The following is a 27,500-nucleotide window of genomic DNA, read 5'->3' on the forward strand; positions in this document are numbered from 1 at the left end:
GGGACGGCTGCGAAGTCCCCGTGACGGCGATAGCTAATTCGTTTTTTTTAAACTTGATTTCATTTTTTATCTTGTTTGGCCGTTCAAAGCTATTTTCTTATTTTCTTTCTACGTCAAAACGGCGAACAAACTGGTTCCCAAGAAATATTGGAGTACGTATTCGTTCTATGCAAAATGCTTCTAATGAAGTATTCGTTGTATGCAAAATAATAATGTCCACAGTGGAACACACAAGTACGAAGCAAGATCTAGAAATAACGTAGAAAATTCTCCTTACCTTTAAAGCTTGCCTTTCTCAAAGAAAAAGCATCTATCCACTTTATCGAATAGTTTAATACTGAAACAATCATGGCGGGCGGAAAGATTCTATTATAAATATTTGCTTTCACCATTGTAATGGAAGTGTATCACGGTGGCCGAGTGGTCTAACGCGCTAGCAGAGAAAAATCGTGATGGTTTGGGAAGTATAGGAGTTCTCCTCAGGCCAGGGAAGTTTGGAAATACCATAGGGAATATAACTCAGTCCACCCGATCGGAGATTAATTCAATATCCGTGGGGTATGCACATTTGTGACTACCAACAAAAAAAAGATTCCAGCCCAGTAATTGCATGTCCTGAAGAAGTTCCTGTAGAACTATACAGCCTGTGTCTTGACGTTTTAAATATAGTACGGGACACCCTGATTCATGCTGTAACGCATGTCAAGTCACTATTTTTTCCACGTGTAAAGTGTTTGTTAGCTGATGCAAATTCTAAGACAAAAACAGAAGGCAAAAGAAGTGTTGAAAAATTACGAAATAAATTATTCCAAGCGAGACTTGATTATCTTCACGGCCATGACTTCTATTTTGCGTAGTGTCACTCTCAGGGGTGCTCGAAGACGTCGTTATGAGGGTTGAGATGTTTAAGATGTTTATGAACCGTGCTAAATATGAAAGCACCAAAAAATCGGAGAAGGCAAAAAAACTTTTTTTTTCGCTTTTTTTTTGGGTTTTTTTTTTTTTTTTAAGAAAACTGTGTCGGTTGGGCCGGAGAGGAAGCGAAACATTTTGGCGATGGCCCTACTTAATGAATGGACTTCCCGGAATTATGTCTTTGCGCCTGTTTGACATGGGTGCACCTTTTTGGTTAATGCATTAACAGTTATAGAAAACAAGCCTATTAATTAAGTTAAAATGCACGATTCAAAAAAGGCAAAAGGCAAGAACTCCGCAGCTCTAATGTACTTTCATCTCAGACCGTCAGTGCACCGTACACCTGTGTAAACATTCAAATTGAATTATGAAAGCGAATTAGCTTTTCTCGGAAAATATCGGGAAATTTTACATTCGACATGAAAACTTGTCTAACACAGAGCAAACAGAAGAGGCAGAAGAGAGTTTGCCCTTAATGCAATAATCATTTAAATGTCTGATGTTTTGGAAGTAACGTCGAAAAAAAAGCACCTTTAAGCGGGGAGGGGAGGGGGGAGGGGAGTGGATTCGTTGGCCTCGGTGTTGTAGGACTCTTGCTCAGAACGGAAACAACTCATAAAAATTCTTTGCTAAATGTCCATTTTCCTAAGTATTAGGCAACCCATTGCCCGAATCTGAAAAGAATGATATTTCCAGATCAGCTAGTTTCTAATCTAGTAAATTGGTCACGTTCTGTCAGTACAATGCGTAACCATCATGGCATGCAAAAGAAGCAGTGAAATCAACAACTTTTGATCAAGAGCAATTGAACAGTCCGTCTTGAAAGTGTCATGGAGAACAGTACGTGTTCATTTCTTGGCATTGTTGGGGGCCATTGCGGTTCTTATACGAAAGACAGGACTGGATCAGTAGAAATGGTTCCATTGCTTAGCTGCAATCGAGACATTTCAAGACACAAGTCATTCTTTTCCATTATCGGAATAGAATACGAAGCAGAGCTTTTACTGGCGAGAGCGTCAATCTTTGCACCACCCCGAAATGTAGAAAATTGGATTATATGTCCTCAACATCGTGCATCTCTGGGCGTCAGCTGGAAACGCAGTTCTCCTAAGTGCTCCGTACCAGTCAGCCTGTCAATGCACAAAGCAACGTTTGCTAAAAAACCGAAAGCAGAGAGAGGACTGAGCAAATCTGGGTCGCAGATAGTTTTGAAGGAGACAGGAATTTTTCTTCCAGTCGGTGCAGGTCAGTCATGACTTTTTTACGACAATTAGGTTAATGATAAGGTAGAAGAGTGAGCTTTTGATACCCGATTTTATCAGGAACTACAAATGAGCGTTAGCTTGATTTTGGAGTATACAGCCTGTACATTTGCAGTAATGCTTACAACGGCAATATATTATAACCAGTCAGCATGGGAGGTCACCAGGCACAGATGAAAATTAGATGACACGTGTTTGAAAGGGCTTGAAGCAATAGCATTTCACTTTCACAGGAGTGTGTTCTAATTGCCGTAAGCTTCTTGGGGAAGCTGAAAACAAGACCGCGGCCCAGCTGCCTGGTATCGAAAGCGAAGTTATTCTCATGGCGGAAATATGTCACTGGTAAGTGTAAACGATTTTCAGTAATGATTCACTCGGTAAAACGGAAGTTACATTAACTGAGTTTTTTTCCATACTAGACGTTAGAAGAAGCTATATTTATTGGACTTATTATATTGCATACTGGTCCACGAGGGGATTGGTCCTCTTAGCGGTGCAAATTCTGCTAATACGGACCGCTAAGAAATAGTTACAATCGGTAAATTGCTTTTCCAAAACATTTCACAAGAGACAAAAATCTCTTCTTAAGTACAAATATATTTCCTTTATGTCTGGGGAATAATTTCACTTAAAATTTCACGAAAGCAGCCAGGAAAATGCAAATATATGTTTAACTTTGGCGTGCACGCTTACCGAGAATCGCTGCATTGTTGTAAAGGAGTCATTAAGATAAGAAATTTAATGAACTAACATGTTCGGCCGTATTTGAGAATATTATGCCCGGTTTACACAACAGAAATTTTTGGGCACGGCTCGGGTGAAATTGGCACGGGTCCCCCCCCAAAAAAAAGGTAAAAAAAAAAAGGTTCGGCTCGGATAAAATTTGCAGTGTAAACAACCTGTCAGTACCAAATTTCATCCGTGCCGAAACAAAATTCTTACCCGTGCTGGGACCTTCGGCGAGGTAGTCCGAGCACGGGTAAAAATGGTACGGGTGCTGAAAAAATAGGCACGGTTCGGATAGAACATGTAGTGTAAACACTTTAAAGGGCCAAATTTGAGCCTCAATTCATACAGGCTAGCGGTTTTTTTGCGTATTTTTCAAGATGGCTGCTCATTCTCCACCAAAATCACGCGGACGTTCTTGATTATAATTGAACTGCGCATGTCTATAAGAGAACTTACCCGGGCCCAAAAATTTTGGCACGGTATTTTTGATACGGTAAAAATGGTGTAGTGTAAACAAAGTTTGCCAAGCTCTTTTTAGGCACCTGTGCCAATTTCACACGAGCCGTGCCGAAAATTTTCTGTAGTGTAAACCGGGCTTTAGTCGAGTTATTTTTTTGCAAGTTTATGGACCGAGCCCCAAACTTCCCAAAAATAAATTGACCTTCCCAATAAAGGCCTCACACTAGTTCAATGACATGTATTAATTAAGCAAGTTTTCAATCATACATTTATTGCAGGAAAATTCTATCGGGGCTTCCCCAGTGGGGCAAAGTACACCGGCTTCCCTGTATTTTGGTTCCAACGTCCAGACGCCAGGGGGAAGCTTGTATCTGCCTTTAGAGTCCAGCCTTGACGTGACAAGGGATTCCCGCAGCACGAGGCTCGATGACTCTACGCCTCTGACCAAACTGAACGAATTCTTAAACACCAGGGATGTTAGCCCAGTTAGGCAAACTGTAACTGTTCCATGGGATGAAGCGAGTGAAAGAACGCATCGTCGCCATCTTCGCACGGCACAACAGGCGGTAGGCGCTGTCTTGGAGGAAGTTGCGCCCAAACAATCAGAAAAGTTGTGGCATTCCCTTGCTCCATCTTTGAATCGACTATTCTATACTGACAGTGAAAGCGAGGAGAAGGATGTGGATAACGTGCTCATGAATGCCCTTACAGAGTGCTACAGTAATGCGAGTGCTTGGGACACCCGGCGACAGATTCTTTCGATAACGGCGGACAAGGTCACTTTCCAAACTCTGAAGAAATGGATACCTGATCTTACTAGATACAGATTCAGTACTGCAAGAAAGCATACAATGCTTCACGGGAGAGGTGTTCCACCACCACAGACATCCCACACAAAATTGTTCGTGTCAGTCACACAGGTGGATCACTTCTTGGATTTCATTACCAGTCCTCACGTAATCCAGGATATGCCATTCGATGAGAAACCATCACATTGTCAACAAATGAGGTTGTGACAGTTCCCAACGTTATTCGTATGTTAATCCCAGAGTCCATCGTAAAGCAATACCTTGCATATGCAGAGGAATCCAATTCTACCCCTCTCAGCCGCAGGACTCTGTTCCTTTCTGTTTGCGCAGCCTCCACAAGAAAGTCGTTACAAGGTCTGGACTATATTAGTTCGGCAGGAGCTCAGGCCTTTGAGGATCTCACCGATGTAGCAAAACGCTTGGGAGACCATCTGATGGGAATGACTTGGGCTAAAGAACAACGAGAACGCCTCATGTCTGCTAAGCAGTACCTGAAAAGTGACTACAAGGTAAGAGGGTATTGAATAAGGTGTGCTGAAAAGCCTGCAATTTTTATTTATAGGCTTCTGTTTTTCATTAATTGACCCCTAAACCATCCAACTAGCTTGTGTATCAGACGCTGTATTATTTTGACGTGATTTCTGACAAAGCCAGGCTAGAGGCTTGCATAAGACCAAACGAAATCAGACAACGCAGACAGCAACAAGCTCGTTCCCAGGGCATTTCCCTTAGAGACTGAGAAGCCCTGGAAACCAGGTCGAGGCTGCATTCACAACGCCCATCCACCTCTGACTCCTTGAAAATCACCCCCATGAATGAATCGATAATTAAAACAAAAATACAATCAATCATTAGGTAAAGACGATAATTGATGATCTAGTCTTGAGCTTGTCCTGCGTTTGTGAGAAAGAGGGAATCAAGATGCGGTACACTAACTGCTATTAGCTGCTTCTGTTAGAGGAAGAAATGAATAAAATAAATAATGAATTTTATAACATGGCAGGTGCATGTGTCCAAAAAATCATGTGTCGCAGACCACTGCCGGCAGTACGCCTTGAGTGACCCCAGAGATCGGGATTTTCAGGTTCTTTGTGACCACCAACATACAGATCAATGTGACCGCTGTGATGCGATGACAGAAGCTCTTTTAGACATCAAAAATGCCCTCGCAATGATGACAGAAGAGAACATCGGCGCAGATGCCAAGGAAGAATTAAGCTTTATTGCTGACCAAGCGATCTCCAACATTCAAGCTTGGAAAGCTCATCTTTTACGCAGCCTCAATCAGGATCAGGCGCGTCTTGATGTTATAGACGAGCTAGATGAATCAAGTGTACTTCTGGTTGAAGACTGGGCAATGAAGTTCTTGCCGCGCAAGTACCGTGAAAGCCAGCACGACTGGTTCGGCAAACGTGGCCTTTCTTGGCACTTTACTGTGGCCACGCGTAAGATGGTGGCTACTGAGCAACTACAGATGATGACGTTTGTTCATGTATTTCAGTCATGCAGCCAAGACAGCAACGCTGTGTTAGCGATCATGGAAGATGTCATCGGTAAACTTAAGGCAATTATGCCAATTCTGAAAACCGTCATTTACAGACAAGACAACGCTGGGTGCTACCGAAGCGGATCAACGATAATCGGCGCCTCGAAAGCCAGTCAATTCCACGGAGTGACATTAAAACGACTTGACTTTTCAGATCCCCAAGCTGGAAAAGGTGCATGCGACAGGAAGGCGGCAACCATCAAGGCCCATATGAGAATTTACCTCAATGAGGGTAACGACATCGAGAATGCTTCTCAAATGGTTGACGCTATGAGATCGTCGGGAGGTGTATCCGGTCTTAACGTCACATTGTGCGAAATGGCAAACCCAAGAACCTCTACCAATGTCAAGTTTTATGGCGTAAGCGGGGTGTCGAAGGTCGAATATGGCGAAGATTGTATTACAACATGGAAGGCATATGGTATTGGACCTGGTAAGACCGTCAAACTAAGCAAATTTATCAGGAGTAACAACGAAACTCCAATTCTAAGGCTATCTAGATGCGCGGAAGACGTAGTGGAAGATAAGTTTACCTCCCTCAAGTGTCGAGCGACCAAACCTGAGACGACGTCAGGTTCAGACGAGTCACCGGATGATACAGCTTCTTCCCAGTTATTTTTATGTCCTGAAGAGGGCTGCATGAAGTCCTACCAGCGGTTTGCTTCTTTGCAACATCACTTGGATTGCGGAAAGCACGAATGCAAACTGGAACGTGAGACCTTGCTAGACAAAGCTGTTCATGGCTATGCAGCTAGACTGGAAAAGCAAACTGCAAGTGTTCCCCAACTGCAGCATTGCGCCGAAAGTCGTAGAGCACCAAATCGGTCTCTCATTCCTATGGGATGGGCCCTCAAGACCAGCCAAGCGTCAAGAGCGCGATTTACCGACAAGCAAAAGAACTATCTACTGAGCAAGTTCCTTATCGGAGAGCAAACAGGCAAAAAATTGAACGCTTCTTCAGTTGCCCGCTCAATGATGAGCGCAAGAGATGAAAATGGTGACCGCTTGTTTACCAGCAATGAATTCTTGACAGGCCAGCAGATCGCGAGCTACTTTTCCCGTCTGGCATCTAAGCGTGCGCTCCAAAGCAGCCACTCCTCCCAAAGTGAGTCTGATGACGAAATCGCAGAAGCTGAAATGGTTTTAAGCGACTTGAGGGGAGAAGTTCTTGAAAACGTCCAACCTCTCCATCCCATCAGCTTCGAACACTACAATTTATGTGAACTGATGGCTCAAGCCAAACTGTCAATATTCGCGATTTCAATGCTTAACAAAATATGTGACCACTTTGAAATCCCCACAGGTGATATAAAGGGAAGAAAGAAAGCGCCCTACCTGAGTCGAATTGAAGAGTTTTTGAAGAAATGTAGGTGCTGTTCACCATAATTACATGTATCTCTTTTTCGTTTTGTATAATGTGGTATCATGAAGAGAATTTTAAAGCATAAACATGACGCGGTCACACTGGGGCTGCAAAATTCCAATAAAATAGAAAGGAACGGTTTTGTAATGCACAAGCAAGTAAAAATTAGCGGTACAAACGAAGGCCGTTTCGGAGTCGTTATGACACCATTTTCAAGATGAAAGAAACTGTCAGAACAAGATTAACATAATAAAATAATTAATTACATGTAATTTCACGCAAATAGTTTCGCCCGGATTGAGTCAGATTGGACATTTAGGGTGCGTTCGATTGGCCCTATTCCGGAATAAGAATACGTGGAGTGATGATTTAAAACGGTATGTCTGGCGCTTTTAAAACAACAAGGATAATAAATGTATGGTTAAAATAGCGTTTTAGCAAGTGTTTGATAATTTTAATGTGAACCTCCGTAAAAACGAAGGATTTCTAACTTCTATTCCATGTATGCCTATTCCGGAATACGGTCAATCGAACGCGCCCTTAGAGGAGGGAGTGAATGGGCTTAACCGACTAGCGACAAAGGGCTAGAAAATATTACTGACTACCAAAAAAACGAGGAAAAAATTACCGACTAGCGACAAAAAATTAACTGGGATTTACCGACAACCGAAATTTTTAACCGACAACCGACAAAGTAATAAAGTTTTAACCGACAACCGACATGTGGACCCCCTCCATTCAGACCCTCTTAGAGATGGTGACAAGTCTCTATTAAATAAGTAACGTTTCATGTACTAAACAATCAAAGACGGAAAACTGTTTGGCAAGGTCCGGTTCTTATGTTTATCCACACACTGGTGTAATGCCACAGTGTATACCCGACATAACTCGCACCGCACAAGTCCCGTTTAAAGACTAGAAGCTGCTGACTTACAAAAGATGGATTTTGCTCTTGCATTTTAAGCACTTGCGGCTAATTAGAGCTTCGTCACCATCTCCAGTGCCCAATCAGACTCAATCCTGGCGAAACTACATGCGTGAAATTACATGTAATAGATCTTTCCCGCATTTCAACAAACAATGGTACCTAGTCGAGGTCAGGGTGGACAAACTTACAGCAAATGTATGAAGATGTCCACCCCAGCCCAAAACAGAAGGGATATGGGAAAATGCTAGTGGCAAGCTCCCCGAGCTAAAATCTATATTAACTTATCAACTTATCGACATTTACTTACGTCCACACATGGTATTTAAAATGAAAATAGTCGCCATCGAAAAGGATGGAAGAAAAAAATTTGTTGTGGTATAGATCGTTTTCACTGTCACGCAATAAAAAAATAAATCGAAAACCATCTAGTGGAAAAAGTCAAGACTTCGTGATGTTGTAGAAGATAAATGAAGAAGACACTTCTCCAAGTTTTAGGCCCGTGCGTTTCCCCAAACTTCAGATATTCGTCGAAATGTTTCGCAGAAATTTACAGAGCCCAGTATGAAAACGCCATGTTGGTGCACATCTGTGGTGCACCAATATGGCGGCCGGAAAATAGTGTCAACATCTGTTACTTACTTTGGCAATCTAGGCGAGTGATCATCTGTACTGAACAGACAGCTATGTACTTAAGCACTTTTCCTAATGCTTTAAATTCTAAAAAGGCTCAAAACCATGAGATAAATATATATTTCTCAATAAACTTGATCGTCGCCTCGTGTCACGCACCGCTATAACTCAAAAACTCAAAATGCTCTGGTTTCCAAACGAAGCACGCTATTGAGCTTTAAAATTGCAAATGGATACAAATTTACCGCCTGTTATGCCTGATGAGGATAAAAACTTTCGTGGCTCTTTAGTTTTGGATTTTAGAAAATGATGACGTCACGTGAAAACGATCTATTAGCAAGAGTTTCCCGGTCTTGAAGGCTGTGCGTTACAGCCGTTTATCAAGGAGCGTCACGGACTGACGTTACCCTAACTTGAAGTCGTGACCCTTGACCAAATGAGCCATTTAGTTACTTCTGGACTGCAGCATCAAATGGGCAACAGCATGTAAAAGTAAGTCATCGTTTTTAAGCTGTGAAGTAGAGTTTAGTGCAATAACTTCATTCAAAACCTGCGTTTTCGGCTTAGATAAGTATTTTCGCGTGAGAATCAAGAAAACGGGAATATGCAAATGAGATTACATTTCAATGAAACTGAGCAGATTTCGAAGGCGTTTTATAAAGCGCTCGCTTAAAAACCCAGACCGATTTTTATATGCTGTTTAAGGAGAGCATTTAGACACGTCATAAATATAATATGAACTCCATTGAACACTGGCCACATATAAAAAAATCGCATTGTAATTATAAGGTGAAACTAGATTTGTGGAGACTGCCGTGAAACCCTATCAAGTATTGTGCTTTCTCGAAGCAAGAAACGTCATCTACAACTAAAAAGTAGGCATAAATAAACTGCCAAATATTCCTTCTTTTAAATTAGTTAGTTTTTTTCCTGATGATTTGGGCTTTACTACTTACGCAAAGACATTTACGCGAATGCCAATTTTTGCTAATAGATCGTTTTCACGTGACGTCATCATTTTCTAAAATCCAAAACTAAAGAGCCACGAAAGTTTTTATCCTCATCAGGCATAAGAGGCGGTAAATTTGTATCCATTTGCAATTTTAAAGCTCAATAGCGTGCTTCGTTTGGAAACCAGAGCATTTTGAATTTCTGAGTTATAGCGGTGCGTGACACGAGGTGACGATCGAGGATCGAGTTTATTGAGAAATATATATTTATCTCATGGTTTTGAGCCTTTTTAGAATTTAAAGCATTAGGAAAAGTGCTTAGGTAAATAGCTGTCTGTTCAGTACAGATGATCACTCGCCTAGATAGTCAAAGTAAGTAACAGATATTGACACTATTTTCCGGCCGCCATATTGGTGCACCACAGATGTGCACCAACATGGCGTTTTCATACTGGCTCTGTAAATTTCTGCGAAACATTTCGACGAATATCTGAAGTTTGGGGAAACGCGCAGACCTAAAACTTGGAGAAGTGTCTTCTTCATTTATCCTCTACAACATCATGAATTCTTGACTTTTGCCACTGGATGGTTTTCGATTTATTTTTTTATTGCGTGACAGTGAAAACGATCTGCTATTTTTCGCGAGCGGGAGTGCGAAAATCCAGCCGTACTTTTTAGAAAGACAATCCGAAACCTTTGAAAACTCGTTAATACCTCTTTAGAAATCGAAAATAAAGATTGGCTTCATTTTTGACGGTGGCCGCGATTTTATAAATTTTGCTCGATATTTCTGTGCATTCGCTCTTAAGTACTATTTTGAACTTGTATAATTATTATATAAAAGGGGACAAAGGGGGGGACTCCTCTCTAGTTTGGCACACACATTAGACGTGAAGCTAGGGTCATCGGTCACTTCAACAGAGAAGATTCCTTGTTCGGTCCACACAACAAATTGACAATGTTTCAGCCCACTTACAAACATTAGTACTTTGAAGTTGATTTCAAAGCAAAACCGTCACCATTTGTGTATTACGTTTAGATCGCAATTTTATCTCGTTAGCACAGTATCTTCTTCATTTCATGTTTCTGGTTTATTTCATTATCGCCTCCTCGTTGTGTAATTTAATTAAGTTTAGTCTCGGATTACGGTATATTTGAGGGGGTCTGAGTAAATGATTGAGTTTATATCGCTGTTGTGATCGTGATCGTGCTATCCCAAGCTTTACATATCCATCGCTGTGTTTTTTTTACTGGGTTGCCCTATGAGAAACCCAGTCGGAAAATAGGTAGATTTCCGTTTTAGTATTATTTTCCGTGTCGGTAAAAGTCTTGCCTGTTACTCCCCTGGTGAGTGGTGTCTTTGTACATAGAGCCTTCTGCGCGTATTTTCTTAGGATCGAGAGGGTAGTGGAACTGCGTAGATTTCTCTGGTGGACACAGTAGAATCATTAACTTAGCCTGCAATGGCGTCGAAAGTCATGCAACGCGAATGGCGTTTTAGTGGATCCTTAAACAAAATATACCCTTATGGAGCTCAATAATAGAAAATCAGTTGGATAAATTAGGCATGAATCTCAAAAGCGACGAGTACTGGACTTCGACAACAATCTATCGCCCGTCGAGACGAAATCAAAGTGAGCAGTATTTACCTGAAGTACATGGTAATTTGACACAATTGAGTTTCTTCTCTTCACGCACGCAATGAAATAGGAAGAGGTTTTCGCCTCTAAGAGCAAATATGTTGTTTGTTTCAATAAAATTTTCGCAGGAAAGGGATTCTGTGGTATTTTCTGCCTTTGTGAATTATAATATCATGTTGTGTATTGAATTTTCGAGCTTAAGGTTGAAATGTGATATGGGAGAAGTGTTTTAGTATTGCTCTGTAAGCAGGAAGGGTTCACAGACCTGTTGGAAGCGTGCTTGAGTTTCAACCAAAATGAGCCCCAAAATCAGTGAAAACTTGTGACGCAGATGAATAATAAAGTAGCTGCTATTTCCAAAATGATGGAATTACCTGGTGATAAATAACGTCGTACGCGTCTTGGAGAGTAAATTTTTGACTTCGCTCATTTCATTGTCAAACTTTATAACACTTGACAGAAAAAGAAACTTACAAAAACCCGGTATCTTGCCATCATTTGACACAGATGCTTCACTGTTTGGCGAGTAAACATGCCGCGGTAACTTAATCACGGCGCCCGCTGAATTCCGGCCATGTCACTTTCGATTTTGCAGTTTACTTGAACGTAGCAAAAATCTCCCAAAATGTTTGTCGCTGATCGTAACTTTTTATATTCTATATTCACGGTTCAAAATTAATGTTGTTTCCATGTCGTAAATATTTTATTCTCGATCGACCGTCCGGGAAACTTCCTTCTGCTCTTTCTTATCAATAGTTATTTGCTTTTTCATCAATAAGCAAGCAAACAGGATCTGTACCTTGCTGAGTTCGCATTTGTTAGCGTTAATACTTTTGTAGTATTTTCGGTCAGATGTTTTTGTTTTTTATGAGGGGTTTATTGTTTTGGTCTCCCATCCTAACACTAACCCCGCGAAACAGGGCTTGATTTCAGTGAAGTTTAGTATTACAAAGCTGTCAGATGCTGAGAGGGCACACTTGTCGTGAAAAGAAGTTGTGAGGGAACTTGAAAATTATCAACGTGTCAGCCCAGAAGCCAATGTTTCTCGCTTCTCTTTTATTTGTTATTCTTCAGAGACTGGAATGCTGTATTTCAATACCACACAATTCAGTGCCTTCTGATTTTCTGTAGCACGTACCACAGGCAACCCAGTGTATGCTTCACAGAAGCATCTCGTTTTTCCAAGTACTTAGGAGCTTCACCAAAGTAATTCAAAGTTTAGGAGAGTAACCAAAGTAATTCAAAGTTTATGTTGTTTCCATATGCTTGGTTTAGTTGCTTGTTTCTTTTTACTTATGAGTTTCCCGTCGTATAAATTATGTTAAATCGCTTCATCACTATTCATCTATTGTATTTAGTTGCGCATTATTCTTAGTTGTGTTGCGTTTTTTAGTTGCCTTTCAGTTCGAACCGTAATCGTTTATCATCACAACCACATCGCTACTCTGCTACTTGGGAATAAATAGTGTTAATTTTCATTGACAATTCTGCTCGTGGTGGTTCACGTTACGCATTCAATTTTGCTCCTAATTCACAAAGCTACGCTATCCCGTGACCTTTCGAAGGTCACACTGTGTTGCCACCGATTTCCAGGGTGAAGAATCAGTGTTAGCTTCTTTTGGGTGAAGATCTCTGTGCTTCCAGTGGCACTTATATTCTACAGTGCTCAGTGGTCCTCAGTGTTATACAGTGCTCAGTGTTAGAACACTGGCATTTCTGAATATTCTGAATATTGTCACTCCAAGGAATGGCTTTGACTTTGCAATCCAAAAGCCCTTAGAGGTCAATTCCAGGTTGTGGTGGGTATGGCTCACAACCCACTTACATGCATTGCAAGCACTGACTTCATGAAGTAGCCCCACTCTCTGGCATTTAACGGGGGTTCCATTGTTTGTTTACAATTTCTGGGATGTTAGTGCTTATGCTATTCTCTATTTTCGAATTCCCCATAGTACATTTCGTTTTTCCCCCACATAAATTTTACATAAACTATGGTTTTCAAATATTCCCAAGAGCATTTGAAAACAATAGTTTATGCAAAATTGGGGGGGGGGGGGGGAGGGGGGGAGGGCAAACAAAATGTATTATGGTGCATTAAAAAATGGAGAATGGCTTGCACCAACTTTGTGACATTTTTAGCACTATCAAGTTTTCTTGAGAAGACTCTCTTGCACTTTGAAGCGGTTATGAACCCCAGTCCTCACATTGCCATTGCTTTGTCGTGGCGCTTTCAATGTACTGAAAGACAACAACTTCCAAAACTTCTTCCATCAAAATGTTTGCTTCAGTCTTAGAAGCTCTTGTAGTTTATTCTTAATTCGTTAATACCACTCCCATGCTTGTTTTCATTTGATTTAGCAGTTTCATCAACTTTATCTGTCTGCTTCTGTAGCTGGTAATTGGCACATTACCTCTCATCTGGCAGATTAGTGTCTTCGGATGCAGGGACACTGATCTATGACTATATGTGTTCAATTTTTTTTTGGAAGGGGTGTTTTACTTTCTCAATCAACAAATCCTTTTCATGAAGCGCTTCACTTTGGCTACACTCTCATATACATGGATACACTCCACATTGCAGAAATTCCACATATTAAACCATCAGTAAATAAGCGACAATCACGAGGCTCTCCCAAAAGGGGTCCTTGTTCCCTTTAAATATTTGCTTGGGTTGCCTTGTTTTCCCAATTACTTTCAAACTTGTTCCCAGCTTTCTGATCTCTAAAATTGTTTTAAATTGTTTATGCTCCCTTTTTCCCTAAAATAGTTTGATAGCAGCTAGCCCAGTCAAAATGTTTTCGAGTAGTACTGAGGCAAGCTGGCTATAGTATTAGGCAGGAGAGGCCTTCGGACTCTGCTGTAAGGGCCGGAGCCCCTTGCATAGGTTACAGTGATGAACAAAACCTCGAAACAACCTCATCCTGAATACCAAGTCTGACAAATGTGAATTTGAAGTAAGCGGCAGATATTGTGTTGTAGACGGCCAAATAGCCGACTGCCGGCACATATTGACTGGGCTGATCGTCGTTATTGTTTCCCAGTTCAATGAGCCATGTTCCCTTATTCCCTAAAACCCCTGGGAGGCCGGTCTCAATCAACGAGGGACTTGTAAGCGGTGAGGCCCTGTTTGTCGTATTCAGTGTAGTGGTACATTAAATGGATAACCGAATGGCGCCGAGGAGTTGAAATTGTTCATGATCTTGACTTCATCGAAAATGGATTGGGATTAATAAATTGTCTGCATCGTCGGTTTTGTCTTTCTACTAATATAAACGTCATTTGATTCAACTGCAGCGGCGATTTCTATCAGCGAAGACTTCAAAACCGTAAACGCGCTCAGTGAAACTCTATGCTCCTGCAAATATTTATTGAGTTCTGCGATATTTCTGTGCGGAAGTCCCTCTTTAATAGTCATCTGCTTAGACATGTTGAACCTGGAACTGTTGCTAACAGGACTGCTTGCTGAAGTTCGCTAGACTTATTCGTCGTTTTCGAACTAGTAAAGGCCCACTGACAGAGGAGGCTAGATTTACACACACTCGAATCACATTCATTCTGTTTCGTTACTGACCTCAAAGTGCACAAATATATGACAATTTAATACATGGAGGTATTTGTAATAACATAATGCAAGGAATACATTTCGTTTTCGTCCGCCTAGCGATCCTAGCTGTAAAAAACCTGACTCACCCCCGTAAATCTTGTCGACATAGGAGAGTAAAACTGTCGCGTTCCACACCAAATCATAACCATGGAAGTAACTAGTGTCTCTGTTGGGTCATTTCAAAGTCCCACACAAAAAGAAACTAACATTCATATGTCCGATCTGCTCGAATGTCCGAACTTTCGCGGTTTGTTTACACAAAAAGTCACGTGATACTACATGTGAAAGCTGACGCTCAAAAGGTGAATTAGCTATTAAAGACTTTAGATCGAGGTTTGGCGATCTTACCACAAACGGTAAGCCGCGGTTTGCAGTTGGCGGTTTCATGTTAGCCGTCTGCCCATATTTGGACTTAAGATTCGCGGGTTAAATAGCCGGCTTCCATGTTTGTTTTCATTCGTTCGTTCACTTCTGTTTTAGCTGAGAAAAGTAAAGTCAAGTCTCTGCTTACGAGCCAGAAGGCCCATCAGGCCGGCACTTACTAGGAGTATTTCTACTCCCCCCTGGATAGGATGCTAGTCCATCGCAGGGTTATCCCCAGCATTAAATTCGCCGGTACCCATTTATACACCTGGGTGGAGAGAGGCACCGTGAAAGTAAAGTGTCTTGCCCAAGAACACAACACAATGTCCCCAGCCAGGACCCGAATCCGGACCACTCGATCCTGAATCGAGCACTCTAACCATGAGCTAAATTCACAATGGAGAGAGAAGAAAAATTGCAAAGAAAGATGCAAATTGCGCAAACACAGTTTGAACAGAACCCTTGTGATGAAAGCGAAAATATTCTTGCAGAATAGTCTCGAACTGATTGCAATAACAGGAATTTGTTTTGAGGTGACGTTTTCGTTTCCGTTCTCGTCGTCGTTGCTAAGGCTCACTAGGGAGCTTACGCAGAACGACGACGCCGCCAACCAGCTGCAGGCCCGGGTTGCTCGAAGCATGGTTAGCGCTAACCGGCGTTAAATACCATGGAAACCTATAGGTTTTCATACCTCTTAGTCCACGGTTAGCGCTAACGAGGCATCGAGCAACCGGCCCTTGAACATCGCCTAAAAACATTATTTCCTGTTAATGTAACAATTTCGTTATAACCCTAAGTCGTTCAAAAAGGAAAGTGTGTATCAACATTGCAGGACTAAAATTGGCATGAATAGTGTGGTTGTTTGGGAAAAATTATAAAATGTTTCATCAGGTTCTCAAGTCCTCTTCACAACCTCAAATTTGGTCAATTCACGTCGTTGTCAGGACGAGGACGCGAAGGAATGTACCAAAATGCATAACGCACGTGCAGGGCGTGCAGAGCTTTTGATTTTGCTCATTAAACCCATTGTTTTGTGGCGTTCCCGTAGCCGTCATCGTTGTCCTTGCGTAAGCTCCCTACTATTGCGCCGGAGTCTTCCTCAGTTAGTAAATTACACTTTTGTCCCATTTTAGGCATTTGCTGCTCAAGATGATCAAGAAACTGACATTAAGCATTTCTTTTGGTGCACTGTTGCTGTTGCTGTTGCTGTTGAGGCATTACACAAAGGTCCCTAATGGTGCGTAAAATAATTTTTGTATAGCGATATTTCTTTTACGGTTTTCAAACATTGACGTTACATTTCTTTTGATATTCGCATTTGCCAACCACCTGCAATTAGGTTCTGGTTGTCATATTAATAGCAATGGCTGGAGTCACGAGAAACATCGGTATAGCGCAGGAAGTTGTTACATCTTTGGTTTCGGTTTATCCCCGCCCTCAAAAGAAGAGATCACTCCGAAATCGGGAAATACGAAGACGAAAGTGATAAATAGAAGGCGTGTCCGCTGGGTTTGCTTTTGTTAACTCTGACTAAATACTTTCCTTACTAGATTGAACATTGGCTAAACTGACTGACCAATCGACTAAATGACTGTCTCACGCATTACGTATCACACACGTATCACGTATTGCGTGAACAACTGAGTGACTGAGAGAGTGTCTGACTGACTAATTTCCTGATTGTCTAGGCTTTGTTGCTGGCAACATAGCCAGTGCTAACCACTGATAATTTCTCGGTTGGCAGGGTATCGAACGTTGGCAAGTACTGATCAATTGCAAGCCTCAAGTAACCAGCGATCAGGTATTATTTTCGTTATGCAGGGGGACGACGGAAAATAGAGCCTGACCCAACTCTTCAGTGGGACGTCTTCCCCCCACTTTTTTGATTGATTGACATTTTTTAACTTCAACCGATGAAAATTACTTCCACAGCGTGATACTCGCGAGTTCTCGCGTGTGGGTGATGTGGAATGAAGAAGGCGCCATTTTGTTTAGCGAGAGGCTTGACACATCCACACGATTAATTGTTGTTGCGAACTGTTGACTATTTTGATCGTATGGGAAGCGCTTATGACAAATTTGTGATCGTTGTGACAAATTTGTGATCAGTGTGGCCCAGTGGTTAGGGTGCTTGCCTTGAGATCCGGAGTTCCTGGGTTCAAGACCCGCTCTGACCACTCGTTGAATTTGATCCTGGTAGTCCCTGGTTCAACTTCCCAGCCGCACTTGTAAATAGCCAACGGGTTTGCCTCCGGCCAGTTGGGATTCTTAACAGTTGGGATTCTTAACAGTTGTTGTTGTGTTCTGTTGTTTCGTTGATTGTTTCATTGGCCCTGAAAAGCCCCTATGGGGAGAGGTCAATTAAGTATGTATGTATGTATGTATGTATGTATGTATGTATGTATGTATGTATGTATGTATGTATGTATGTATGTATGTATGTATGTATGTATGTATGTATGTATGTATCGTTGGGTAAAATAGATGGGTTTCACGCGACGTCATGGCGCCATGTTGGTGGAAGAAAACAAAAGATCTCTCATTAGCGTCTTTTGTTTGTCCACCAGAAGTCGTTTGTTTCTCTGTTGTGACTAGTGTGTCCAGAGATTGGTTGAAAACGTCCTATAAGGCCAGATTTCCTACCTCATTATGCATACGCTCCTTTGTTTCAAGAAAACAATAGCGATAACAACAGACGCCCTTTGGGACTGTGGCGCTTTTCTTGGAGGTTTTTTTCTAAGTCCATAGACCGAATGCATAAATGGCGGCCAAAAAAATATTCTTTTGTTTATGTTCTAATTAGCCTCACTAGCCTCGTTTGCATGGACAAAATACAAAAGAAATGATGCTTAAGAGCGAGGCTAGTGAGTCTCATTAGCACATAAACAAAAGAATACCTTTTTGGCCGCCATTTATGCGAGTGACATCATGGGTTTAGGGCATATTCTTGTAATGTAATTCTATTATAAAACCGACTCATAAGCTGCATAGCCAATTTGTTTTTTCTGCCATTGAACATTGGAATGGTCAAACCAAGTAAGCTTAATTTTGCCTTAATTTTGTCTCTCTTTATAACCATTTTTATAATGGAATTATATTTGGCTGTTTATCGTAGGGGCTATGTTTGACAGGTTGTATTGGTAGATAGCTTTATTCAGTGGATGAGTGGTATTTAAACACTGGCTGGCTAATTTTATGATTAATTATCCACTGGAAAAAAGTTATCTGCAATTTCAACAGAATGTCAGTCATAGTATATCTTGTTTTCCTAGATTTATGATAACTTTTACATGCTCCCAGCTGAGCAGGTTTTCACATTTAATTAACAATATGTTGAATGCATTAAGATATGTTACTCACTGAACTCTAAGTCCGGCAGATGTTAGCTTTCTGAAGTTCATACATTTTGCAGGAATGATTTCCCAAACAAGGGGATATAAGGCCCAGCCTGACTTAAGTTTAAAATAAGGTGGGCTAATCCTAAGGTAATCATTTTCCTCGCAATCTGAAAGCTCATCAAACAGCATGGCTTTGGAAATCCTCTGTGGGCAAGGGGCCAATCATGGTTTCAGATGCTTCATAGAGGACATGTTTGATGGCTGGAGGTCTCGAAAAATCTTGTTCAAGATTTCTTAAACAGTAATAGCAAGCCTTGCTGATGACAGAAAACACATTTGCATGGTACATGTATAGCTTATTGCTGTTGGCCACTATGGTCTCAATGACGTCTTTGGAGAATCCATGTGATATTGTTCCACTTTTGTCGAACAGTGATATCTTTGTTTGCCCCTCAAGGCTTGCTCTCACTTCAAACAGTGCACTAGGTAAACATTGCTATGGCAAGTCGTTTGTAACTAAATTTAATCTTAGATATATATGTGCAATCCTTTAAATAAAGGTTAAATTTAAAGTCAAAAAAAGGCATCCAATGCAATCAATGCTACCGATGTTGGTTCAATTCAAACTATTTCTTATCATTCAATCCCGTCCTTAAATTTTATTTGCAATTCAATGCCGAAGGCATATTGATGCAATCCAATCTTTTAATTTTATGTTTAATGCAATATCACGAATATTGATTCAATCCAATCCTTAGATTTATATGCAATCCGATATCGCATATATTGATTCAACCCAATGTTCTGTTCATCCTATAACAAGAACATTGCTTAAATCCAATCCTCACGTTGTTATATGCAATCCGAAAAAGAAAAGTTCAATCTTCCTAGGACGAGCGCGGCCACATAGAACCAGAGTAACTTGTGCAAGTTACACAACAAAAGAGGGCGGCAGAGTGTTAAGCGGAATTTGACATAGAAGTTGAGTGTCCTAAGTTTCTAGGAGAAGTTGTGGGTAGTTGTAATATTTGAGAACTTTGACACAGAAGCTGCAGAAACGCAGGGCCGAAGTTCTTGATCAAACAATTAGCCTGCTTAGGTCGATGAAAGAGTGCGGCTGCAACCTTGACACAAGGGACAAGGAATAATCTCGATTCTATAGTGGATGTGCTTTGTGTGCCTCGTTGCCGGACTATCACTCTGTCTGGTTGCGGATTCAGTCCCGGAAGACCATCTCTCAAAATTCCTGTGGAGATGCTAGAAGAACTGCGAGGACTGGACTTCACTTGGACAAGGATTGCAGAGATGCGCGGAGTTTCGAGGTGGACAGTTCACAGACGAGTAGCACAGAATGGTTTAGAGGGGCTTTGAGAAATGGTTTAGGGGGGCTTTGACGACTTCCCTGCATGAATGACTGTTCCGGATCATTCAAGATTACATAAGCATCCATGGGAGTGCTTCTTTTTAAAAAAAACTGATACAGCTATCATAGGACAGCATATACAGTATATAGGTGGGCTAAGTGGTTAGAACGATTACTCACAAACGGCACAAGGGTTCCATTAATATTGTATTTTGAAAGAAAGATATATTGCTGTTATTTTAACCGATTAGATGAAACATTCTGATCATATCTTTATACAACAACTGGACTGTGCAGTCAAAGAAACCATAATACACGATAACACGATAACTGAAACAAAATACTACGAAAACCACCGATCCGTGGAATGGGCCAAAATTATCGAGTCACTGCCCCGCCCACTTTCGTTAAACATTTTGATGAAATTCCTTTCCCACGGGCTTGATGGGGTGACCCGAAAACACTGACCCCCGGTCCATGGACCCCTCTAGGGACTGGGTCCACGGACTGCCTCACGGACCGGTCCACGGACTACCCTTACGGACCCCCTATACGGACCACCCTAAAACAACATAGAAATGAAAATAAATAAAACTTACCAGTTGTCTGGATAGACCGCTCGTGTCACTCGTAACGCTCCGCAAATTCAACAGACTAAGGCTCAGGCTCGGGTACAAAGTCTATTAATCACATATCGCCCCTTCCTTCGCTGTGGACCGGAATCCTTCGAAAAAGATTGATAATAAGTAAGTTCTATTTGCATTTGTCTTCTTTCCCTCCGCCATTTTGTTCGGATCATTCTCCCGCGGGTTTGTGAACTCGCCCCAGGCTTCACGATCTCTCTGTCCTGAAAAAAATGGCGGGAGAACGTTTTTTTTTTTTTTAATGTATTTTTATTCCACACACACAAAACAAACAAATGGCAGAAGCACTTCGGTCAACAGCGAAGGAAAAGGCAACACCTGAGCCTTAATCTGATTTGCGGAGCATAACGGCTGAGATTTCATCGGCAAGAGTGGTCTATCCATACAACCGGTATAAACAAATTTTCAGTTGTTATTTATTTTTAATTCTGTGTTTTTTGGGGTGGTCCGTAGAGGGGGTCCGTAGGCGGGCGGCTTGAGGTGTACAGAACAACCGCAACAATGGAAAAACACGTTTTCAAAATTTATCTCTGATTTCTTTGATTTTTATTTTTTTTATTTTTCTTTTGGCAATAGCGAAAAAACTTCCCACAAACAAACCTGCGGTGAAGTCTCTCCCTTTCCCGATAATGTCCTGTCTAATCTTCATCTTCATTTTCAAGTCTTCTCCGAGAGCCTTTCCACGATTATAGAGCCTTCCATATGCGCTCAGTTCTGCCGTTATCGCAGTTATTCCAAATTTGACAAATCGTAACTAGTACTAAGCTGGCCGAACTGACCGTAACTTTCCTGACCGCGTGTGTCGCGATACAAAGATCATATACGAAAACGAAACGTGAAGGTGATCTAACACTTATACGATCGAAGTGTTGATAAAAAAAATCAATCATGAATTCATAATCAGTGATAGAAATCAAACTAAATCAATTCAAAAAACAGAACAATAAATCCCAAGTCATTCACAACACTAAGTTTAGCCTGCACCTTACCATGAATAATAATTAAAATATGCTGAGATAAGCTGACCACGGGGCGTTACAAGGAACGCCTAAATACATATGCTATTGCGTGTTGTTATATTTTGGGAGTCATACGATTAGTGCTAAACTCCGCCGGAGCATCTCTGCAATCCTTGTCCTAGTGAATCCCAATCCTCGCAGTTCTTCTATCATCTTAACAGGAATTTTGAGAGACAGTCTTCCGGAATTTTTTCTTTTTTCCCCATCTGTCGTAACTGTACAGAGTAATAGTCCGGCAACGAGGCACACAAAGCGTGTCAAGGTTGCAGCCGCACTCATTCATCGACCCAAGCAGGCTCTTTGTTTGATCAAGAACTTCGGCCCTGCGCTTTTGCAGCTTCTGTGTCAAAGTTCTCAAATATTAGAAAAATTTAGCATCGCGTTTCCGTGAAACGGGAAACGTCAAACGGCAGGCTGTTGCTTGTCATAAAAGCATGAAAATCATCTTATTCTAACTTTCCTCTCTTGTTTTAGAAGTTGCGCGGCATTTGTAGATAACAGGCAAAAAAAAGAGCTAAAATCAAACCAGCTTCTTTGATTTTTGGCAAAACGCAAATTTCAGTTTCACGTTTGCCGTCTGCCGTAAACGCAAAGCTAAATCTATCTATTCTACCCACATTCTTCTCGTAGAAACTTAGGACAATTAAATTCTATGTCAAATTCCTCTTCCCTCTCTGCCGTTATCGTTTGTTCTATAACTTGCACAGGTTACTCTGGTTCTATGTGGCCGCGCTCGTCCCAGGAAGATTAAACATTTTTTTTCAGGTTGCATATAATAACGCAAGGATTGGATTAAATGAATATTCTTGTTATTGGATTGAATCAATATATGCGGTACCAGTTTTCATTAAATATAAAATTAAAAGATTGGATTGAATCAACATACTTGCGGCATTGAATTGCAAATAAAATTTATGGACTGGATTGAATCGTAAGAAACAGTTTGAATTGAACCAACATTGGTAGCATTGATTGCATTGAATGCTATTTATTGCTTTAAATTTAACCTTTATTTAAAGGATTGAACATATTTATCTAAGATTAAATTTAGCTGCAAACGGCTTGCTATACATTCTCCATCTTCTTCTGTCACAGTTCTAGTAGGGCCCATATATTTTTGGAAACAAGTGCTTTATCAAAAACTAGGAGAGGCTGAGAACATATGTTGCATTCTAAGTGACACCTATCTCCTAGTCAGATATACTTCCTCCATACAAACTACTCACAAATGTAATCCAAACATTTGGGGAAATTCCTACAAGGGGTTTCGACAAAACACTGGCCCCGGTCAACTGACCCCCTTACTGACCCCCCTACTGACCCACTATAAAATCAATGGGAAAATGAATCCTGCTTACTTAAGCCTCAACAACCCTTTTTAAACGGCATTGTTCAACAGTATTTAAGTCTAAGCACCCATTTTAAAAAGGTTAGTTTTCGATTATTGTTGTGATGGCCGATTACTTCATGTAAGCTAACCTTTTTAAAATGGGTGCTTAGACTTAAATACTGTTGAACAATGCTGTTTAAAAAGGGTTGTTGAGGCTTAAGTAAGCAGTATTCATTTTTCCATTGATTTTATAGGGGGTCAGTAAGGGGGTCAGTGTTTTGTCGAAACCCTTCCTACAAGACCTTTGAAGGTTTTGTGGGACTTGTGTTCAGAATAAAGTTCACTTTGTTTCTCAAGATCTTGAGTCTGGCATTTTATATTTCTGTGCAGGTCTATTTTGCATCTTATGTTTTCAAACTCGCCCTTAATCTACTCTTTTGAAGACCATATAAGTAAGCTTTCTAGCATCAATTATAGGTAATTAGCCCATGTTATAGTTATATCTGAAACAACTTGCTCTGAAATACTGAACCTAAACGCGAGATCACGCTCAAATAAACCAAGTCTTGAACGGGTCAAAAAAAAAAAGCCAAAACTCATCAATCGGTTACAACCTCCTGGCGCAACCAACATTTTGTGTCCAGGAAACCTATTTCTTTCCCTGTCATGAAAGGAAATTTATCTTCAATTTATACGAATCAGTAGTAAGTATCACGTACAAAACTGAAATAAGTTAATTTTGGGGCATTAGGCTCTACATATTTCCAGAATTCTGATAAAGTTACATAGTCTGCAAATCCGGTATAAAATTTTATATCTTCATTACTGCAAGCTGGCTATAGTAATAGGTAGGAGAAGCCTTCGGACTCTGCTGCAAGGGCCGGAGCCACTTGCATGCTAGGCGGGTCCGGGGGCATGCTTCCCCGGGAAATTTTAAAACTATTGGCTTCAAATGGTTGCATCTGGTGCATTTTAGGGTAAACTGAGCCCCTATTAGATAGCATTAAGATAACAGTAATGAAGAGTCACACACGACTTTCGATTTTCAAATTAAAATTGCATTCCGCCAGAAGCATTATTATAAAAAAGGATAACTTTTGTACAAGCAAGTACTTCTCAACTGTGAAAAATGAGAAACTCAGTTGCTAAAAGTTGACTCATAATATGTGATAGAGTCATTTAAACTGAAGGCTTCAGATCTTCAAATCATTTGAGCAATACATTATCTCAATGTAAAGCTATGGGTTTCCGGGGCTAAACACCTGATACCGTTTGAAAAAAACTTAGAAATTTGCGGAATCCCAGCGTCAACCTGACGAGATCGTTTGTACACCATCTTGTTCGTACCTGCAACACCCGTGACCGCTGACCATCTGTTCGGCTCGCTTTCCCACGCCATTAGCACGCAATGTTCAAGGCGTTCCTATAGAAACGATTGTGTGCGGCTCGTGCGGCTCGGATTTACGTGGTGTATATTTTAGTTACAATTTGAACTGGAAGTATTTAAGAGACCTTATAGCCTGGGAAACGATGAAAGCTTGCAGTATGCAGTCGACACGTAGTGATTAAAGGGACAACATAGTAAGAGAAATGATGATACTTTATTAGTATAATTTGTACTTTATAGTTTACAGTGATGAACAAAATCTCGAAACAACCTCATCCTGAATACAAGTCTGACAAATGTGAATTCGAAGTAAGCAGCAGATATTGTGTTGTAGGCGACCAAATAGCCGGCTGCCGGCACATTTTGACTGGACTGTTACTACCTGAAATTCTTTCCAGACCAAACTTGGAAATCCTCTCCTTTGCTTTAAATTCTTGTAATTCTTGAGGCAACTTTCCATTTTCCATCTTTATTTCTTCCATCCACTTGTAAAGTGTTCAGTGGTGACCGAATACAACATAATCTTTTTGGAAATCGTCTGCAATTTCTTCCTGATCAACACGTTTTTTGAAACGGATTTCACTATAAAAGTTAACGTTAAAAAACAACGACGTTTCGACCGTTCGACGGTCATTTTCAAGTTGAACAGTAAAAGTTTTGAATGCGTTAAAATATATGTAACCGATTACAAAAATGCTAATAAGATGCTGACCAAAACTCTAAAATATTTACATAGAAACAATACACACACACAAAAGAACAAAAAATTGCTGCATGAAGAAACGCTAAGTAAATAACTTCGCGCGTATCGAGTCACTCTGTTTGTTCAAATTTGGTTTAAGTTTGCGAATAAAAAGCATTTCAAAAATCAAGCAGTCAAGTTTACTCTGACATTTCTTTAAAATCTCGAAGTTGTTTCCAATGGAATCCGGATCCCCTCCATGCTCGTCCTTTACGTGGTAGCCGATTGTTGATCGGTTATGTTCCTCCACACGTTGATGTAGGTGTCGACTCGTGAAGCCGACCACCTAATGAGAGTTACTGAGAATATGTGTTCTAAACAGCAAGTACCCGATGAACAAGATGCCCCCATCAGAATTGTGCTACCGTTCAAAGACCAAAAATCGGCAAATGTGGTAAGACACCAACTCAGCGATCTTAGTCGAAAGATTAATGCCGTCGTCCAGCCTGTTTATGTAAGCAGAAAGATCAAAGGAAATTTCAAGCCGAAGGAACACAAACCTCCAATTGTAAACCAACAAAACGTTGTTTATTATTACAAGTGTGGTCTGTGTGATACAGACTATGTCGGCTTCACGAGTCGACACCTACATCAACGTGTGGAGGAACATAAGCGATCAACAATCGGCTACCACGTAAAGGACGAGCATGGAGGGGATCCGGATTCCATTGGAAACAACTTCGAGATTTTAAAGAAATGTCAGAGTAAACTTGACTGCTTGATTTTTGAAATGCTTTTTATTCGCAAACTTAAAAACAGAGTGACTCGATACGCGCGAAGTTATTTACTTAGCGTTTCTTCATGCAGCAATTTTTTGTTCTTTTGTGTGTGTGTATTGTTTCTATGTAAATATTTTAGAGTTTTGGTCAGCATCTTATTAGCATTTTTGTAATCGGTTACATATATTTTAACGCATTCAAAACTTTTACTGTTCAACTTGAAAATGACCGTCGAACGGTCGAAACGTCGTTGTTTTTTAACGTTAACTTTTATAGTGAAATCAATTTCTTCCTGGTCGTTATATTCATGAGCACTCTCGGCTCTTGTTATCCCTTCAGATTTCTCAAATTTCCGCGCTACAGAGCGATCCTTTATCCACTTTTGTCCAAGGAAAGACCGATGGTACGCTTCAAGTCTCGTTTATGACCAGTCAGAGTCCGTTTAAAATCCGTCGGCAAGAAGTGTTCAGAAAAACAGAACCTGTTTCCTTCCGTGGCAAAGACGCCATCTCCTCTTTTCATACGAATTTCCCACTTCTTCAGTTGTTGTGAGTCCGATGGAAACGCACGAAACAATAAATCGGGTCGATTTTCACTTTGGTCATTACAGTTTGCAGCTGTGTAACTATCATCATAACTTTATTTATACTCGAATCAATTGGAGCTTGTTAGGCTCCTATAGCTAGCGTATACAGCTAATGTTTCGAGTTAACAAATAATTAATGAAAATTAGTTGAGAACTACAAGTATTCGAGTCAAAAATCGGCTAAAGAATAAGCGGAGAATTTACACATTAATTAGGAAATTGAGAGGAAGTAAAATTAATTAAATGATATACGACTAAATAATAAAACTAAATAGTATGAAAACGAGAAGATTGAATAAAAATCTATGTACAACATAAATAGCAATTACAAGTAACGAATGTTATTTTTCTAATTTGAGATACAAAATTTTTAATGGTGGGAGCAGTTCTTAAATCATTCTGCAAGGAGTTCCATATCTTCAGACCGTAATACCTGAAAGTATGGAGTCCATACTTGGACGTGTTTGCTCTTGGTAGAATAAGCTTCATTTTACCACGCAGATTACATTTGTTACTTCTTAATGACAGAAGACCACTAAAAGGTGTTGGTGTAGTTGCATAGATGACTTTGTATATGAGTATGTACATGTCCTGAAACCTTTTATTTCAATGCAGGCTTTGCATATTTGCCTTTACTATAGGTACTCAGTAATGTTGTCATTAAAAATATATCGCATAGCACGCTCGTTTAGCTTTTCGAGTTTGCCAGTTGCTGTTTTGCCACAATACATCCATACGGTAGAGCAATAGGCGATTGAGGTAGAATATACGCTTTGTACAACAAAAGTTTTGTTTTAGTACTCAACAGCTTCTTAAACCTGCTTATGATCGCTATTTGTTTGCTTGTTTTCTTACACAATGATGTAACATGTTTACTAAAGTTCATACTTTCATCTATGCGAATACCAAGTAGCTTGCAACTTATGTTTGGCTTTATAACTGTCCCATTTACCGAGAAACTAATATCTTCCTCATTCTTTTGGTTATGTTGGGCCTTGGGGCATACTAGGGACTCGCAGCTCATGGCGTTGAGAATGAGACCGTTGTCACTGATCCAGCTTGACACGATTGCTAGTTCTGAATTTAGAGTATGTTGTAGAGTTCGCGCATCTCTATGACGAAAGTAAAGTTGCTTGTCATCGGCATGGGCTGATAATTTTGCCTTCTTTACATT

General features: G+C 40.6%; 2 long non-coding RNA genes across 2 annotated transcripts in view; both read left to right on the top strand.

The window, feature by feature from the left end:
• Positions 1-27,500, top strand: part of LOC138006863 (uncharacterized) — a 51,441-nt gene that overhangs the window by 16,528 nt on the left and 7,413 nt on the right. The window contains exons 3-4 of the long non-coding RNA XR_011123943.1: positions 16,332-16,435; positions 16,943-16,999. This is a non-coding gene — a long non-coding RNA (uncharacterized lncRNA). The remainder of the gene's footprint in view (positions 1-16,331; positions 16,436-16,942; positions 17,000-27,500) is intronic.
• LOC138004881 (uncharacterized) lies at positions 2,054-4,105 on the top strand. The gene is made up of 3 exons (XR_011123803.1): positions 2,054-2,160; positions 2,411-2,519; positions 3,644-4,105. It is a non-coding gene; the product is annotated as an uncharacterized lncRNA (long non-coding RNA).

Source organism: Montipora foliosa, chromosome 6 (genome assembly GCF_036669935.1).
Source record: "Montipora foliosa isolate CH-2021 chromosome 6, ASM3666993v2, whole genome shotgun sequence".
NCBI lineage: Eukaryota > Metazoa > Cnidaria > Anthozoa > Scleractinia > Acroporidae > Montipora > Montipora foliosa.